The sequence below is a fragment of the Heterodontus francisci genome, chromosome 1 (genome assembly GCF_036365525.1).
Source record: "Heterodontus francisci isolate sHetFra1 chromosome 1, sHetFra1.hap1, whole genome shotgun sequence".
In the NCBI taxonomy this organism is placed as follows: Eukaryota; Metazoa; Chordata; class Chondrichthyes; order Heterodontiformes; family Heterodontidae; genus Heterodontus; species Heterodontus francisci.
The window spans coordinates 220568845-220586032 of NC_090371.1; the positions used below are offsets into that span (position 1 = coordinate 220568845).

The 17188-nt window shown below is 44.7% G+C and overlaps 1 protein-coding gene across 1 annotated transcript in view; it reads left to right on the plus strand.

The window, feature by feature from the left end:
- The first annotated feature begins 7439 nt into the window (after positions 1 to 7439).
- Positions 7440 to 17188, plus strand: part of fstl5 (follistatin-like 5) — a 1003829-nt gene continuing 994080 nt past the window's right edge. Inside the window, exon 1 of the mRNA XM_068021658.1 lies at positions 7440 to 7731. The gene's annotated coding sequence lies outside the window, so the exon portion shown is untranslated. The remainder of the gene's footprint in view (positions 7732 to 17188) is intronic.

Genomic DNA, 17188 nt, shown 5'->3' on the forward strand with positions numbered 1-17188 from the left:
CTGGAACTGTATAAAACACTGATTAGGTTACAGCTGGAGTACTGTGTGCAGTTATGGTCATTGCAAAATAGGAAAGGTGTGATTGCACTAGAGATGGTACAGAGGACAGTTACAAGGATGTTGCCTGGACTGGAGAAATGTAGTTATGAGGAAAGATTGGATAGGTTAGGGTAATTTTCTTTGGAACAGAGGAGACTGAGGGGAGGCCTAACTGAAATGCATATAATGATGAAAGAGTGGATAGGAAGGCCCTATTCCCCTTGGTTGAGGAGTCCATAACCAGTGGCATAGTTTCAGGGTAAGAGGTAGGAGGTTTAGAGGGGATTCGAGGGGAAAACTTTCACCTAGAGGGTGGTGGGGATCTGGAGCTCAGTGCCTGAAAGAGGTGGTAGAGGCAGAAACCCTCATAACATTTAAAAATTACTTGGATATGCACTTGAAGTGCCATACCCTACAAGGTTACAGATGAAGAGCAGAAAGTGGGATTAGGCTGGACGGCTTCTTGACAACTAGCACAGACACGGTGGGCCAAATGGCCTCCTTTCATGCTGTAAATTTCTATGATTTCTATGAATTGCATCTGGTACTAAACATTGTGCAATCATCAGCACACATCCCACTTCTGACCTTATGTTGAAGTGAAGGCCATTGATGAAGCAGCTAAAGATGGTCGGGCTTAGGATACTACCCTGAGGAACTTCTGGAGCGCTGTCCTGGGGTTGAGATGATTGGCCTCCAACAGCCATAACCAACTTCCATTTTGCTCAGTATAACTCCAACCAGTGGAGAGTTTTCCCCCTGATTTCCACTGACTTTAATTTTTCTAGGACTTCTTGATGCCACATTTGATCATATGCTGCCTTGATCTCAAGGACAGTCACTCTCACCTCACCTCTGGAATTCAGCTCTTTTCTCCATGTTTGGACCAAGGCTGTAATGAGGTCTAGAGCTGAGCGGCCCTGGTGGAACCCAAACTGAGCATTGGTGAGCAGGTTATTGCTGAATAAGTGCTGCTTGATCACACTGTCAATGACACCTTCAATCACTTTTCTGATGATTGAGAGTAGACTGATGAAGCAGTAATTGGCCAGATTGGATTTCTCCTGCTTTTTGTGTACAGGACATACCCGAGCAATTTTCCACATTGTCAGGTAGATGCCAGTGTTGTAGCTGTACTGGAACAGCTTGTTTAAGGGCGCAGCTAGTTCTGGAGCACAAGTCTTCAGTATTTCACCTGGGATGTAGTTAGGGGCCATAGTCTTTGCTGTATCCAGTGCCTTCAGCTCTTTCTTCATATTGCATAGAGTTGGCTAAAGACTGGCATCTCAGGAAGCAGCCAAGATGGATCATCCACTCAGCACTTCTGGCTGAAGATGGTTGCAAATGCTTCAGCTATGTCTTTTGCATTGACTCTCTCATCATTGAGGATGGGCATGTTTTTGGAGTCTCCTCCCCCTGTCAGTTGTTTAATTATCCACTACCATTCATGACTGGATGTGGCAGGACTGCAGAGCTTTAATCTGATCCATTGGTTGTGGGATCACTTAGTTCTGTCTGTAGCATGCCACTTTCTCTGTTTAGCATACATGTAGTCATGCATTGCAGCTTCACCAGTTGGCACCTCATTTTTGGTATGCCTGGAATGCTCTCTTACACTCCTCATGGAACCAGGGTTGGTCCTTTGGTTTGACGATAATGACAGAGTGAGGGATATGCCAGGCCATGGCGTTACAGATTGTGGTTGAATACAATTCTGCTGCTGCTGATGGCCCACAGCACCTTTTGGATGCCCAGTTTTGAGCTGTTAGATCTGTTCAGAGTCTATCCCATTTAGCATCTATGGTAATGCCACACAGCACAATGGAGGGTGTCCTCAGTTTGGAGATGGGACTTTGTCTCCACAAGAGCTGAGTAGTTATCATTCCTACCAATACTACCACGGGCAGATACATCTGCAACAGGTAGATTTGTCAGGACGAGGTCAAGTAGCTTTTTCCCTCTTGTTGATTCCTTGGAGCTTGAGCCCTGGCGTTGACTGACACTGTTATCTCCTCCCCCTGCCTTCTTAGCATTTCTCTCGAGGTGCCCTGGTTTTCTGTGGATTTAGAATTTCTCATCTCCTTTGCAGTTTATTCACCAAGGCCTTCAGTGCAGTGTCCAAGAACTTTGGAGTACACTCTTTCCCATGTATGCTATTATTCAATCTTTTTCCATGTCATAGTGACTTGTACAAGGATTTCCACTACCTACTCCAGCCACAATGCACCTCCTCTTTAAGAAGTGCATGCTGGCTTTAAGTAGTACTATGCTGTCAGGATTTTGGCTCCCCACCCCCCACCACCCCAACCCCCACTGAGGCATGTAGCCACACAATAGTGCGGTTAGAGTTGGCAGCACGCTACAATCATTTAAATCTTAAAGCGCACTGCACTCATGCTAGAGGAGCTGCTGCAACTGTCTCTGGAAGGCTTGGCGGGAAGAAAAAGCACAGCAAATGGAACAACAGGTCAGAGGGAGGGCTCTTAGGTTTTTTGGATGCATCATTGGAGACATTAGTGTTTGAGATGGAAAGGAGAGACAGGGTGCAAGGAGGCCCTTAAGGCACACCCACAGATGGGAATGGAGCATGTGGCCAGTGAGGTCAACTCCTGGAGTCTGGCCACAAGGCTGCAGTGCTCGAAGAAAAGTTCACTGACCTCACATGAGTGGTCAAAGACAGTGAATGCATATCCACATGACATCTCCTACTCATCACACCACCAGCTTCTCACACTGCTTAATGCACCACAGCCCCATCACTCACTTATCAGCAATCAGGATTCCACCTCACACTCACCAATTCTGCCCGCCTCACATCCACCTCTCACTGCTTCCACATATTTACAGCTATTCACCGATAGATAACACATCATCCAAACACTTTGTAACACATTCACTGACATTTGTCTCTTGCAGAACAATGTAGCTCTTTACTACAGGGGGCGGCAGAGAACCAGCATGGACAGGCATGCCTGCATCTCCCGAGCTCCTGAGGAAATGGTGCTCTGCATCATGGGGCCGACTGTGGCTGGGGTCATAATATCCGGCATTGTTAAGAACAGTGAAGGTGATGGTATGTTCCTGCCTTAAGCACCTTCTCAAATCCTGTCTCACCTTCATCCTGCTTTCTGGCATGAAGTGCAAGCTGCAGATGATGTGACCATTGTTTTGCTCATATAAAGTGCAACAATTGAAAGTACAAGAACTCAACCTGAAGAGTTATCAAAATAGACTTTTTTTAAAAAGTGGACAATGTGCTTCAAAATGGCTACCAAAGTTCAAAAGACCTGATCTTGTATATTCAAACTGTCGACTATCTGGCAAGGACAGAAGTATACATTCCAAAGCTTAGAGGTGTCAATTACACCCATCCTGAACCCATCAAGAGACATTTTTGAATTGAATGTGTTCTGCTGAAACAAGGTCATTCTCAGTCACCACAGGAGGAAAGATCTATGGGCTGAATTTTACGCCCTCCTGAAGAGCGGGATGGTGGCAAGGGAGGGTGGTGTAGTATGGAGCAGGAGGCTCTGGAAGCCCTTCCCGACCTGCTGTTGCCTCTACCGCCACTTTACGCAGGTCGGCGGTGCCGATAAATGGCCCTCTCGCCCCAGGCCAATCAAGACCCTTAAGTGGCCACTTAACAGCCACTTAAGGGCCTTCGGCCGCCTCCAAGTGGATTTTATGCATGGCAAGCGGGTGTCCTAGACCTGAGAGAAGCCGCCTGACAAAAGCAGTTGGCTCTCAAATGACCCGGGGTGCCCTCATGATTAGGCACCCTATGCCCGATGGAGGGGCCACCCCCGCTACCCCAACCACACCCAAAACACCCCCTCGTCCCCCCAATCGATCACCTTTGCCTCGCCGGGGCCCAATCGATTACCCCTGGCGAGGCAACCAAAACTTACCTTTGTTCCAGACTCCCCAACATCTTTTCTTCGAGCTGGTCTGTAGTCCCAGCAGTGGCCACCGCTCCCAGTGGCGCTGCTGGGACTATGAGCTGCCGGCCCGCTGATTGGTCAGCAGCTCCATTAGGTGGGACATCCTACCTCAAGCGGGTGGAAGTCCTGCCTCAGAGTAATTAAAGCCCAGGGACTCGCAAAATTCAGGTCGAATCCCCAGGTGAGGCGGAAGCGGGTTTGGCACCGTCTTTTCAGTCGGTGGCCGGCTCCCGTCTGCCTAGGGTAAAATCCAGGCCTATGTCTCCCAACAGAAGCAAGATGTGAAAGATTTTTAGCTTAAATGGTAGCTGTCTGGAGAGAGAGAGAGAGAGAGAGACCCAGGACAAAGCATCACCAAATCCTGTCCAGCCGAGAACATCCATTTACCACTACTCTCTGTTTCCTGAAAAATCCAGCGAGTTAGTTGAACATGATTTTCACTTAACAAATTCCTTAATTAACCCAAATGTGTCCATATGACTAATAATTTGGTCCCCAGTTATTGTTTCCAGAAGTTTCCCCACCACCAAAGTTAAACTGACTGGCCTGTAGTTGCTGGGCTTAACTTCACATCCTTTTTTGAACAAGGATGTAACATTTGTAATTCTCCAGCCCTTTGGCACCACTCCCGAGTCTAAGGAAGACTGAAAAATTATGACCAGTGTCTCCGAAATTTCCACTTTAACTTTCCTCAGTATCCTTGGATGCATTTCAAAAGGTCCTGGTGCTTTATCAACTTTAAGTACTGATAGCCTACCTAATACCTCCTCCTTATCAATGATCTAAGAAAAATATTTCTCTTCCTTCTTTTATAATCTAGTTCGTACCTTGTATAAACTACTAATTTTAATTAAAATGCTTCTAGATCTGCTCTGTGCTAATACTCGTATTAATTCAGATACTGTTATGCTTACCCCATTTGGAATTCTATTAATCTAAGCTGTAAATTTAATACAGTACTTTGTAGTTTTCTCGCGCTATTTTCAAGAACCACCCTGGATTATTGAGAAAGAAAAAAACCCTTAAAAACTCACCAACAAATCACCTACCTGCTATCCTTTGATGCCACTCCTTGCTTTTTCTGCAAAATGCCGTAATTTATTAGCTGCCGCTGCTGCTGCCGGGTCTCACTGTCTCTCGCTCCCTCACTCAGACTGCTCCTTGTGTGATAAAAGACCAGAATATGCACAGAATTCCCCGAGTTACATACTCTCTTGCAGCAGTACTCCATTGAGCTGGACTTTGGGCTCCTTACTTGGTGCGTGAGCAAAACCCTCCTGTATTTATACTCGCAAAAGTTCCAGGTGCTCTGTCCTTGTGTGGCCTGGTGGTGGAGGGGAGCCATTAACAAGGTGTAGAGCGAGTATCCCTTGTAACCCAGCAGCCAGCCTCTGGTTGTTTGTGGTGGGTCAAAGATGGCTGGTATGGCTGATTGGTGTACAATTAATGCATTGTGCCTGTTGCCAGAATAGCGAGCATTCACCAAGAGGATCTGCTAGGCATGGTTGCACATCATCTAGTCATTAATAGAGTGGTAGCTTTTCCCATTAACATGTGGGGCCCACAGAGCCACATGCGTGTAGTCAATTTCATCCTGCACTATTGAGAATCCTGCCAGACACGTGCTCTTGCCTCCTGGTTCTCTCTGGTCAGTGAGATGATGATGAAGACCCCTCTCCTTCTATACAGGACTCTGTCACCTCCCTGATGCAACAGTGGATGGAAAACTGGGAGATGATGCTAATGTCACTTGCGCGGATCCACTAGCATAGCAACTTAAAGTGACAGTGATCTTGAAGGCCACTGGCAGTGTCATCCTTGCCCTGCTGTGACAATGCAGGTCGGGTTGTCGGAGTGACCATTTCCTAGGTGAAATGCAGGCACCTTACACATTCTCCTGGCTGAGGTGGAGTTAAGAAAAGTGCTCCCTAAAGACCCTTGGTGTGTAGGGCCTTCTATTGAGAGCCCTCCTCCTCCTCCTACAGCGCATTGCTTTTCCCCGCTCTGCTGCCTGTGCTCCATTTCAACATCATGCTGCAGCCCAAGGGGGATGGAAACTTTAGCCCCCATTTCTGAAGAAAACATTCTCCTGACAGGCCAAATAACTCATAGAATGATAGAATCATAGAATGGTTACAGCAAAGAAGGAGGCCATTTTGCCCATCATGTCTGTGCCGGCTATCTGCAACAGCAACTCAGCTAGTCCCGTAGCCGTGCAAATGGTAAGTAGCCAATCTGCCTCCACTACATTCTCAGGTCATGCATTCCAGATCCTAACCACTGACTGAAGAAAAAGCGTTTCTTCATGTTGCCTTTTGTTCTTTTGCCTTCACCTTAAATCATTGTCCTCTGGTTCTTGACCCTTCTGCCAATGAGAACACTTTCTCCCTATCTACTCTGTCCAGACCCCTCATGATTGTGACCACCTTTATCAAATCTTCTCTCAACCTTCTCTTCTCTAAGGAGAACAGTCCCAGCTTCTCCAATCAATCTATGTAACCATGGAAAAGTTACAGCACAGAAGGAGGCTCTTTAGCCCTTCGTGTCTGTGCCAGCTGAAGTTCCTCACCCCTGGAACCTTTCTCATAAATCTTTTCTGCACCCTTTCTTAAGCTTTTGCATCCTTCCTAAATTGCGATGCCCAGAATTGGACACAATACTCCAGTTGAGACCTCCTTGTCAAGATCCAGAACCACTCCCTTGAAAATTCAAAAGGTTTGCAAAACTCCAATAACACAGCACAGTACCTCGACTGGAAGTTGGATGGGTAACCCTTTGAATTGTACTAGTTGGGGCTGGGGGGGGGGGGGGCGGGGGAGAGGAGGGCCCCTCTTGCAGCTGAGTGCATGTTCAAATGGAAGTGATTAAGAAAGGGCATTAGCAGGACCTTTGCGGTCCAAAATGACAGATTGTGCCCCTAATAAAGGTTCGACAATATTTGACGTCAAAATTCAGCCACTCTGCATGCTTCTGCCGCACGCACGGCATGCCCGAACTAGTGCCCTGTCAGTCAGGGCACGCCATTCAGACTTGCACCAGAAGCGGCCACAAGTGTTCCTGCAGACCCTTTTTGAGTTTGGGGCTTCCCTGCCAGCACCAACAATGCTACGGAGCCAAATTTTGCAGCCAATGTCCTTTAGAGTAGTTAGCTGGAGTAAAATCATAGCTATCGTAACGGACAGTAAAAATGTGCGCATTTTACATGCATGTGTTGGACTTAAAAATGAACACGCCTTCTGTCGCAGTTGACAGGCTGAAGGGTTTGGGTAGAAGGGCTTGAGGGAGAGGCTGCCTGGCCCCAGGCGCCCGCCCCTCAGCAGGTGAAGTGAGCTCTGCGGCTTCATTGGCTGGGCTGCTGTCTGTATGTAAAATACGGCGTGAGGGCGTGGCGTGGGGCGGGATCGCGGCGCTGGGAGCTGTTCATTCACTCAGTGCTGGTTGTACAGTAACAGCACAGAGAGGGAGCGGAGAGCAGCGTATCCGTCTGCCGGAGCTCACTGCACAGCAGAGTGTACCGAATAGCAGGGAGCAGCCAGCTCTTCTCCGATACAACCAGACCCATACTTCCGATAGGGGATTATTGCTGCCTCACTTACTCACGCGCTGAGCTGATTCCCCCCCTCTCTTCGCTACTTTTGTTTTGGCTTGAGGGACAAATTCAGTTCGCGCGTCTTTTTCCCTGTTTATTTTGAGGTGCTCGCGCTGAAAGCAGGAATTGCATTGCTTCCCAACACTGGAGGGTGTCAAACAGGTAAGAATGTATATACACACGGGGGGAGGGAAGGAGTACTACTGAAGCTGAGGTGTATTTGTTGGTGAACTGTTACATGACCGCAGTCTTTTTGAAGTACCCAGGCCTACAGATGTTTAAGAAACAATAAATAAAAGACGCCAGTGCTCATCAACAAGCATCTGTAAAAAAAAAACAGATTCAGTCTGGATGGTAGTTAAATTGAATAAATGCAGTGTTGTAACTACTGAAAGAATAACTTACAACTACTATGGAAAGTAATAGCAGACGATGCTTAACATTTTGTGAAGTAATGCCGCCGGTGTAATTGGAAATTTGTGCTTGTCACGTAGTGTAAGACTTACAGACCAACTTAAAAGTGGTAAATTTGGACAGTTGGCGCAACATTAGATTTGGGAAGAATACATTCTGCAGGTGTCCGGAGTTTGCCCCAGGCTACCTCTGATGTACATTAACAACACCCATTTCAGATCACGTGTAAATTGCTGTTCGGTGAAGGACGAGATGTACATTCTAGAAGATAGTTTGAGGCTTTTTAAAGGGAGCTTTCTCCTTGCACCTTACAAGGCGCCCCAGAGTCAGCAACTGTTATTGAAACATATCAGATGTGTAAAGCTTCAAGGCAATTTCGATTTTTTTTCCCCCGCTCTGCTTTGGCTACGCTCTGTTTAAAAAAAAATGGAGAAGACTTAAGTTGCACGGCATTGTAAGCGGTTGTAAATGCAGTGGGTTGATGCAGGGTAGTGTTTGGCAGCTGTGAGGAGCCTGGCTGTGTTTGTTATTCAGCGCTCTGTTGTGGGATGAAGTTCAGCCTTAATTTACATGTGAATCAGTTGAGCTTTTTATTCGTTGACCTGAGCTTTCAAGAGAATATATTAAAATCCGACAAAGTGTCAGACACTTCAATCTCCTCTGATGAGATTTACCATAACTCCCGTCGGTAATCCCTCTGGCGGTTACTTTACCCCATTTAGAGGTGGTTGCCTAGCGATGTTCTCTTGATCTACATTTTTGTTAACAAATGAAATACGCAGTACTACAAAATAGCCAAGTTATTGTAAAAATTGCAATAATACAATATGGGAAAGTTAATTTTTTGAACTTATTGGTATGACATGTTAAAAGCTACATATCGAGGTTGTGCTGAAGATATGCTATAATTAGGAATAATTTTATTGATCTGTACTTCGAGATGTGTGGGGAAGGGAATGCTTACGATTCAAAATTGTTTGTTGTGGACTGGGATATGCTTCCAAATAATGTGATCCAACCGGAACATGTGTAGAAAACGTGTTTTCTTGGTCATAAACCATTTGGGTTTCTGAAATATTAAACTTCCACATTGGGTAATAAGACTAGGAACTGCCTATTTTTGCAAAAGATACATAAAACTTCAATTATCGACAATATTCAGGATGTGATTTACGTACAGTGAGTGCGCTACCTCCATGACAAATACGATGTGAAGGATGGCCTGTGTTATGTACGTGGGGTGGAGGTTTTGGAGGCTCTTACTGGAGGTTGTGATTCGGGTGATTTTCTTTTGATATCGCCGATTACCCGCCGATAGTTTGAAGATTTACCGGGGTTGAAAGGATCAGTCCTCTTATCCAGTAGTCAGTTATCATTCACAGTTTGAATTGTCAGGCTTGTGACAGATTAATATTTTGTACGTATTTTCAGACCTTTCAAATAACCGATTGTATGCGAATTTATATCGAAACTGAAGTAATTTTAAATATAAACAAAAATGCTGAAAATACTCAGCAGATCAGGCAGCATCTATGGAGAGAGAGAGTTGACGTGTCATGTCTGTGACCTATAGTCAGAATTGGAAAATGTTAGAGCTGTAACAGATTTTAAGAAAATGCAAAGTCATGGAAAGGGGGAGGGGAGGGAAAAGCAAAAGGAAAGGTCTGTGATAAGCTAAAGGGCAGGGGAGATTAAATGGCAAAAGGGAGGGTGGTGCAAGGTGAAAGGAAGTGGTAATGGGACAAGTAAAGAAACAAAAGGTGGGGCACCAGAAGCTGTAAATGGTAATAGCAAAATCAATACCAGAGCTTGCTCTGTGAAAAAAAGTGGGAGCAGTGGTTATGATCTGAAATTGTTGAACTCCATGTTGAGTCCAGAAGGCTGTAAAGTGCCTAATCGAATGATGAGGTGCTGTTCCCCAAGCTTCTGTCAAACATCATTGGGACAGAGTGGTCGGAATGAGGCAGAGAATTAAAATGGCAAATAACCTGAAGTTCAGCATCACGCTTGTGGACCAATCGGAGGTCTTCAGCAAAGTAATCACCCAATCTGCATTTGGTCTCCACAGTGTAGAGGAGACTGCATTGTGAGCAGCAAATACAGTATACTAAATTGCTCCGGTTTCCTCCCACATGCCAAAGACTTGCAGGGTGATAGGTTAATTGGCCATTATAAATTGCCCCTAGTATAGGTAGGTGGTAGGGAAATATAGGGACAGGTGGGGATGTGGTAGGAATATGGAATTAGGGAAGGATTAGTATAAATGGGTGGTTGATGGTCGGCACAGACTTGGTGGGCCGATGGGCCTGTTTCAGTGCTGTATCTCTAAACTAAAAAATTGAAAGAAGTACAAGTAAATTGCTATTTCACCTGAAAGTAGTATCTGGGGCCCTGGATGGTGGGAAGGGAGGTGGTGAAAGGGCAGGTGTTGCATCTTCTCACTTGTATAGGAAGGTGTCATAGGCAGAGAGTGGGCATTGGGAGTGGTGGAAGAGTGAACCAGGATGTTGTTGAGGGAGCAGTCCTTTGGATTGCTGAAAGGAGAGGGGAATAATTTTGTATCTCAAGTGTGAATTATGAATTTCCTAAAGAAAAATGCGTTTAAAAAATAGTTTTTATGTAAAAAGTTCAAAGATTAGAGGTGGCAGCACAGTTTTGTTTTAATTACATGATCATAACTTTACATATATTTTTACTAATCTGCAATGCCTCTGCAGCAAAACTCTGATCAAAGGTCACAAACCTGAAACGTTAGCCAGAACCTTACCACCCGCCCCCCCCCCCCCCCCCGCAAAAGAGCGGGCTGGTGGCAGGGGAGGGGGGCATAAAATGGAGTGGGAGGCTCGGTGGGCCCTTCCCAGCCCGCTGCCACCTCCACCGCCATTTTACTCAGGGCAGCGGCGGTGAAAAATGGCCAATCAAGGCCCTTAAGTGGCCAGTTAACGGCCACTTAAGGGCCTCCACCCACTGCCATACAGATTTTACCGTTGGCAAGCGGGCGGCCCAGGCCTGAGGAAAGCCGCTTGTAAAAAGTAGGCAGCCTTCTGATGGCCTGGAGGGGACTCTCCTGATCGGTTACCATATACCTGACCACCCCCAACGCCCAACACAACCACCCCCCCCCCCATTCCCCTTCCCAATCGACCCCCCTTGCCTCGCTGGGGCTCGACTGATCACCCCTGGCGAGCCCCAAAAACTCACCTCTTTTCCGGGGCAGCCTTCCTCTTCATCTCGAAATTGGGTTGCCGTCCCAGCGGTGGCCACCGCTCCTGGTGGCGCTGCTGGGACTAAGCAGCTCCATTATGCAGGACTTCCTGGCTCAATGAGGTAGAAGTCCCACCTCAGACTAATTAAGGACTTGGGGACCATAAAATGCAGTCTGGATCCCCAGGCCCGGCAGAGGCGGGGTTGCCACTGACTTTTCAGCTCCTGTCCGCCGAGCGTAAAATTCCGGCCATTAACTCTATTTTTCTGTCCTCAGATGCTGTCTGACCTGCTGAGTGTTTCCAGAATTTTCTGTTTTTGTTTCAAATTTCCAGCATCCACAGTATATTATTTTGCAATGCCTCTTGTTCTGTTCAAACCACTTGAAAAATTTAAAGCAAATGACAATATATAACTATCAAAAAGTAAACTGCAATTGTCTTGACTACTTACATATGGACGAAGATGCAATTTAAGTGGAAATCAAGTCATATAGGAGATAGCTGACTAGTATAAATAGCTTTTCGAAATTAGCATTCATGGTTCCTTTTTGGAAGCCTTATTGATTTTATTTTTATAAAGAGTGTAAAAGGGAATAAAAGATGAGTTGGTATATATTACATTCCCAGCCACTTATTATTGTCATAAAAAATGTTGAAAATTGAAGCAAAACAGAAAACGTTGGAAATACACAAAAAATTAATCAGCATCTCACGAGAGAGTTGAGCTGAGGGTATAGATAGACACATGGCAGTATGATATCATAGCTATTACGGAAACATGGCTTAAGGAGGGACAGGCATAGCAGCTCAACGTTCCTGGTTACAGGGTTTTCAGACGCGCCAGGGAGGGGGATAAGAAAGGAGGGGGAGTGGCAATTTTGGGCAAGGAAACTGTCAAGCAAACCGCACCTGCCAAGACTGAAGCACACATTATTTCACCACATGAACATTAAAACTTTAAAAATTGCAAACTCTGACTGGAAGGACATTTGCATTGTACCAGACAATGTGGAAACTAAGGGAGCCAATCCCTGTTCCTCCAATACACAGAAGTGGTCAGATCAGTTTTGGTCACATAACTGACTGGCTGTTGCAGAGATTTTGAACTCCCAAACAAAGGAATTGCCAGGCAGAGAAAGCCGTGTGCTCATGGAGTAAAGACCTTCTCTTGGGACTGAGAACATCTTCTCTCCTGCTTGCCTTCATCTCTTCCCACGGAACTGAATCTCGTGAAAACATGTGAAACTCAAAGAGAAAAGGGTTTGCCATGTGAACAAAGTTTTAAGATTACTGGGCCCCAACAAAACGCAAGACCATATCTTCAATCAAGGACTTCAGTGAGCTCAAGAAACAGTAACAAGATATTGCCTCAAACTGTTCTAATTATCTTTTCTGCTGCTTTTTTTCTATTCCTATCTGCATGTTTATATTGTGTGTGCATGCTAGCGTGAGCACGTCGTATATCCGTAAGCGTGAACCATATTAGAGTTTAAGGTTTAATAAATTTCCTCTTTCTGCTTTAAACCAAAGAAAGCCTGTTTGTGCTCAGTTCTTTGCCTTATCATTGGAAATGGCGAACACAAATTCACAAAAAGGGGAGCTCAAAACACAGTGTGTGTAAAATTAAACCCTGTTACAATAAGACCCGGTAAAGACAGCCAAAGACCCCTAGACACAATGCTCACCTGGTCGTAACAAAAATATTACAGCTGTGAGGAGGGATGATTTGTTGGACGGTTCATGAAATAAGGCCATATGGATTGAGCTAAGGAACAAAAGGGGCAATCACACTGCAGGGAGTATACTATAGACTCCCAAACAGTCAGAGAGAGATAGAAGAGCAGATATGTAGGCAAATCTTTGAGAAGTGCAAGAACAATAGGACAGTAATAGTAGGGAATTTTAACTACCCCAATATTAACTGGGATAGTTTTAGTGTGAAAGGAATTGAGGGAGCAGAATTCTTGAGGTGCATTCAGGAGAACTTTTTTGGCCAGCATTTATCAAGCCCAACAGGAGAGGGCGCAGTTTTAGACTTAGTTTTAGGAAATGAAGATGGGCAGGTGGAAGGAGTGACAGTGGGAGAGCATTTTGGTGGTAGTGATCATAATTCAGTCAGTTTTAACATAATTCTGGAAAGGGACAGAGATAGAACAGGAGTTAGAGTTCTCAATTGTGGCAAGGCCAATTTTAATAAACTGAGGAGTGATTTAGCGATAGTGGACTGGAAACAGCTACTTGAAGGGGAGATTCAAGGGGTTCAGCATAAACATGTTCCCACAAAGAAAAAGGGTGAGACGGCCAAATCTAGTGCCCCATGGATGTCAAGGAGCCTATAGGGTAAGGTAAAGCAGAAAAGGAATGCTTATGTCTGACACCAAGAACTCAATACTACAGAAAGCCATGTGGAAGGGTGAAATCAAAAAGGAAATTAGGAAAGCAAAGAGACGGCATGAAAGAATATTGGCAAGCAAAATCAAGGTGAACCCAAAGATGTTTTATCAATACATTAAGAGTAAGAGGATAACTAAGGAGAGAGTAGGGCCCATAAAACACCAACAAAGTAATCTTATGTGTAGGGGTGGAAGATGTTGGTTTGGCTCTTAATGAATACTTCACGCCTGTCTTCACAAAAGGCGGGGGGACGATGCAGATATTGTAGTTGAGGAGGAGTGTGAAGTATTGAATTAATATTAAACATAGGGAGAGAGGAAGTATTAATGGGATTAGCATCCTTGAAATTTGATAAATCACCAGGGCCGGTGATTTGCTTGTTAAAAGAAGCAAGAGAGGAAATAGCAGAAGGTCTGAGCATCATTTTCCAGTCCTCACTAGATAAAGGTGTGGTGCCGGAGGCCTAGAGAACTGTTAACGTTGTACCTCTGTTTAAAAAGGGAGCAAGGAATAGACCAATTACTTACAGGACAGTCAGTCTAACATCAGTAGTGGGCAAATTATTGGAATCTATTCTGAGAGACAGGATAAACTGTTACTTAGAAAAGCACGGATTAGTCGAGGATAGTCAACATGGATTTGTTAAGGGAAGATCTTGTTTGACCAACTTGATCGAATTTTTTGAAGAAGTAAGAAGGAAGCTAGATGAGGGTAGTGCAGTTGATGTGGTCTACTTGGATTTTAGCAAGGCTTTTGACAAGGTCCCACATGGCAGACTGGTTGCAAAAATAAAATTGCATGGGATGCACGGAACTGTAGCAAGGTGGATACAAAATTGGCTCAGTGGCAGGAAACAAAGGGTAATTGTTGACGGGTGTTTTTTGTGAATGGAGGGCTGTTTCAGTAATGTTCTGCAGGGCTCAGTACTGGGTCCCCTGCTTTTTGTCATATATGTTCACGATTTGAATGTTAGTGTCGGGGGCATGATCAAGAAGTTTGCAGACGACACACAGATTGGCCGTGTGGTAGATAGCGAGGAGGAGAGCTGTCGGCTGCAGGAAGATATTGATGGTCTGGTCAGATGGGCAGAAAAGTGGCAAATGAAATTCAACCTGGAGAAGTGTGAGGTGATGCATTTGGGGAGGTCAAACAAGGCAAAGGAATACACGATTAATGGAAAAATACTGAGAAGTGTAGAGGAAGAAAGGGACCTTGGAGTAAATGTCCACAGATCCCCGAAGGCAGCAGGACAGGTCGATAAGGTGGTTAAAAAGGCTTATGAAATCCTTTCCTTTATTAACCGAGGTATAGAATATAAGAGCAGTTGTGCTGGAACTGTATAAATCATTAGTTAAGCCACAACTTGAGTACTATGTGCAGTTCTGGTCACCTCATTACAGAAAGATTGTAATTTCCAGAAAGAGGGTACAGAGGTGATTTACGGGGATGTTGCCAGGACTGGAAAAATGCAGCTATGAGGAAAGATTGGATAGGCTAGTGTTGTTCTCCTTGGAACAGAGAAGGCGGAAGGGAGATCTGATTGAAATGTACAAAATTTTGAGGGGCCTGGATAGAGTGCAGGTGAAGGGTCTATTCACCTTAGCAGACAGGTCAGTGACTGGGGGCGTAGATTTAAAGTGATTGGTAGAAAAATTAGAGGGGAGATGAGGAAAACCTTTTCATTCAGAGGGTGGTGGTGTCTGGAACTCACTGCCTGAAAGGATAGTTGAGGCAGAGGCCCTCAACTCATTCAAAGGGAGTCTGGATATGCACCACAAGTGCCGTAATCTGCAGGGCTATGGACCAAATGCTGGAAGGTGGGATTAGAATAGGTGGATTGTTTTTCGACCGGAACAGAAATGATGGGCCAAGTGGCCTCTTTCTGTGCCTTAAACCTTCTATGATTCTATGAATCTAAATAGGTTAATGTTTGAGGTGTAGATGCTTTGCCAGAAAATTATCTGATAATTTGCGTAATATTTTGATCATTCCCTTTCGAGTTTGTATTTTGTGTGCCCATTCCTTTTTATTTGCTACTGACCACTTTATGTCTCAATTACAGCTACTGAGTTTGCCATGTCAAATTGCGTAACAGAAGGAGGAACATTATTGATATGTGTGATCTTCTCTCTCACGTGACAGAAAGCAACCTTTTTCTGAAAATGATTACATTGTCTCTTTCAGGATACCACTGACCTGTGCAATGTGTAAATATACTGAGTGAAGAACTGTGGTGATACACTGTTGACCTGAGGGCTTTACAAAGTAACTAACTGTGTTACAATGCCAGAGGCAGAAGGCTGAAGGCATTGGTGCACATTCAAGGTCACTTTTCGCATTCGTGAAGCAATGGCTTACCTTCTGGTGTTATACTGATATTATATTGTTGGATGTAAATTCAAAAACTTAAAAATTTGGCAGAGTACAAGGGCTGACTGGTACAGAAAATGCAAAGAGCATAGGCTTCTGAAGTAACAATCCATGGATGAATTATGCACCAAAATTAAAATATTATTATTTATGATGAATATTGAGTAGTGTGCAATGCTGGAAGCTGCCTCCACCATTTCCCCAGAAACACATTAGTAGTTATGCACAGGCTAAAGTTTATGCCTTTTGATACTATTGGGAATAATTCTGCTCTAATGCCTGCTGACATCACTGCTAACATCACTTAATGAAGGGGCTCTCAATGTGGTAGGTGGGTGGGGGAGGGGGGGAGTTGGTGCTGTGGTCATCTAGAGGTCCATAAGAAGACTCCAAAGGGGTACGCCATAAATAAAAGTGTTTGACATGATAGCAGACCAATCAGAATCGGAGCTGGGATAAGCAGCAGTTGAGATGCCTTGTCAATCAAGGGGTGCTGTCCAATTAGAGTGAATTAGAGCCAGGGTTGAAGTGTTGAGAGGCAGAGAGAAAAATCAAGCTGCACAATGTATGAGGCAGTGCAGTGGTTGGAGTTTGGTTGCAGAACACTGAAGAAAACCCCAGAGGGAGGTGGGCAGGGCACTTAACAAATCTTGACCTTGTTTTTGCAATTTTTGTTGTCGTTTGTAAAGCAGTAGCTGGCATGTGCTGGATCATTACAGCCATTACACAAAAGCCCAACATTTTGAAAAGTATTTACATGTCTTTGGCATCAGTATATGCATGTGCCATTTGAATGGAAAATCACTTGTTACCGTTGCTGTGCAGCTGAATTGTCTTAAACTAAATCATTAATGCAGGTATATTATAATATTGTAATTCCATGAGTGAATTTGCAAGAGTTGAAAAGTTGCAGCTGTCTGCTGTGCCATTGGAAATTTAGAATTGTGTTCAGTACCATATTTCACTAGAGGGGGAAAGACTGAAGGAAAGCAGTCAAGTTGTAAGTAAAACAAAAAAATAAATATGTATGCTTAATTTTATAACTAAGTCTTACACAGAAAAAAATACTTATGTTACAGGGGTCTGTCAAATTTGTCAACACGGGAGAGATCCTCAGAAACAAAGGGTGGAATCTTATGGATTTAGTCCCTGGCACAACGGTGAGATCGTTTCTGTGTCAACAACACAACCATCTGAGTCGTGGGTCTTCCCCCAGTTGCTCCTTATGGGGGCTA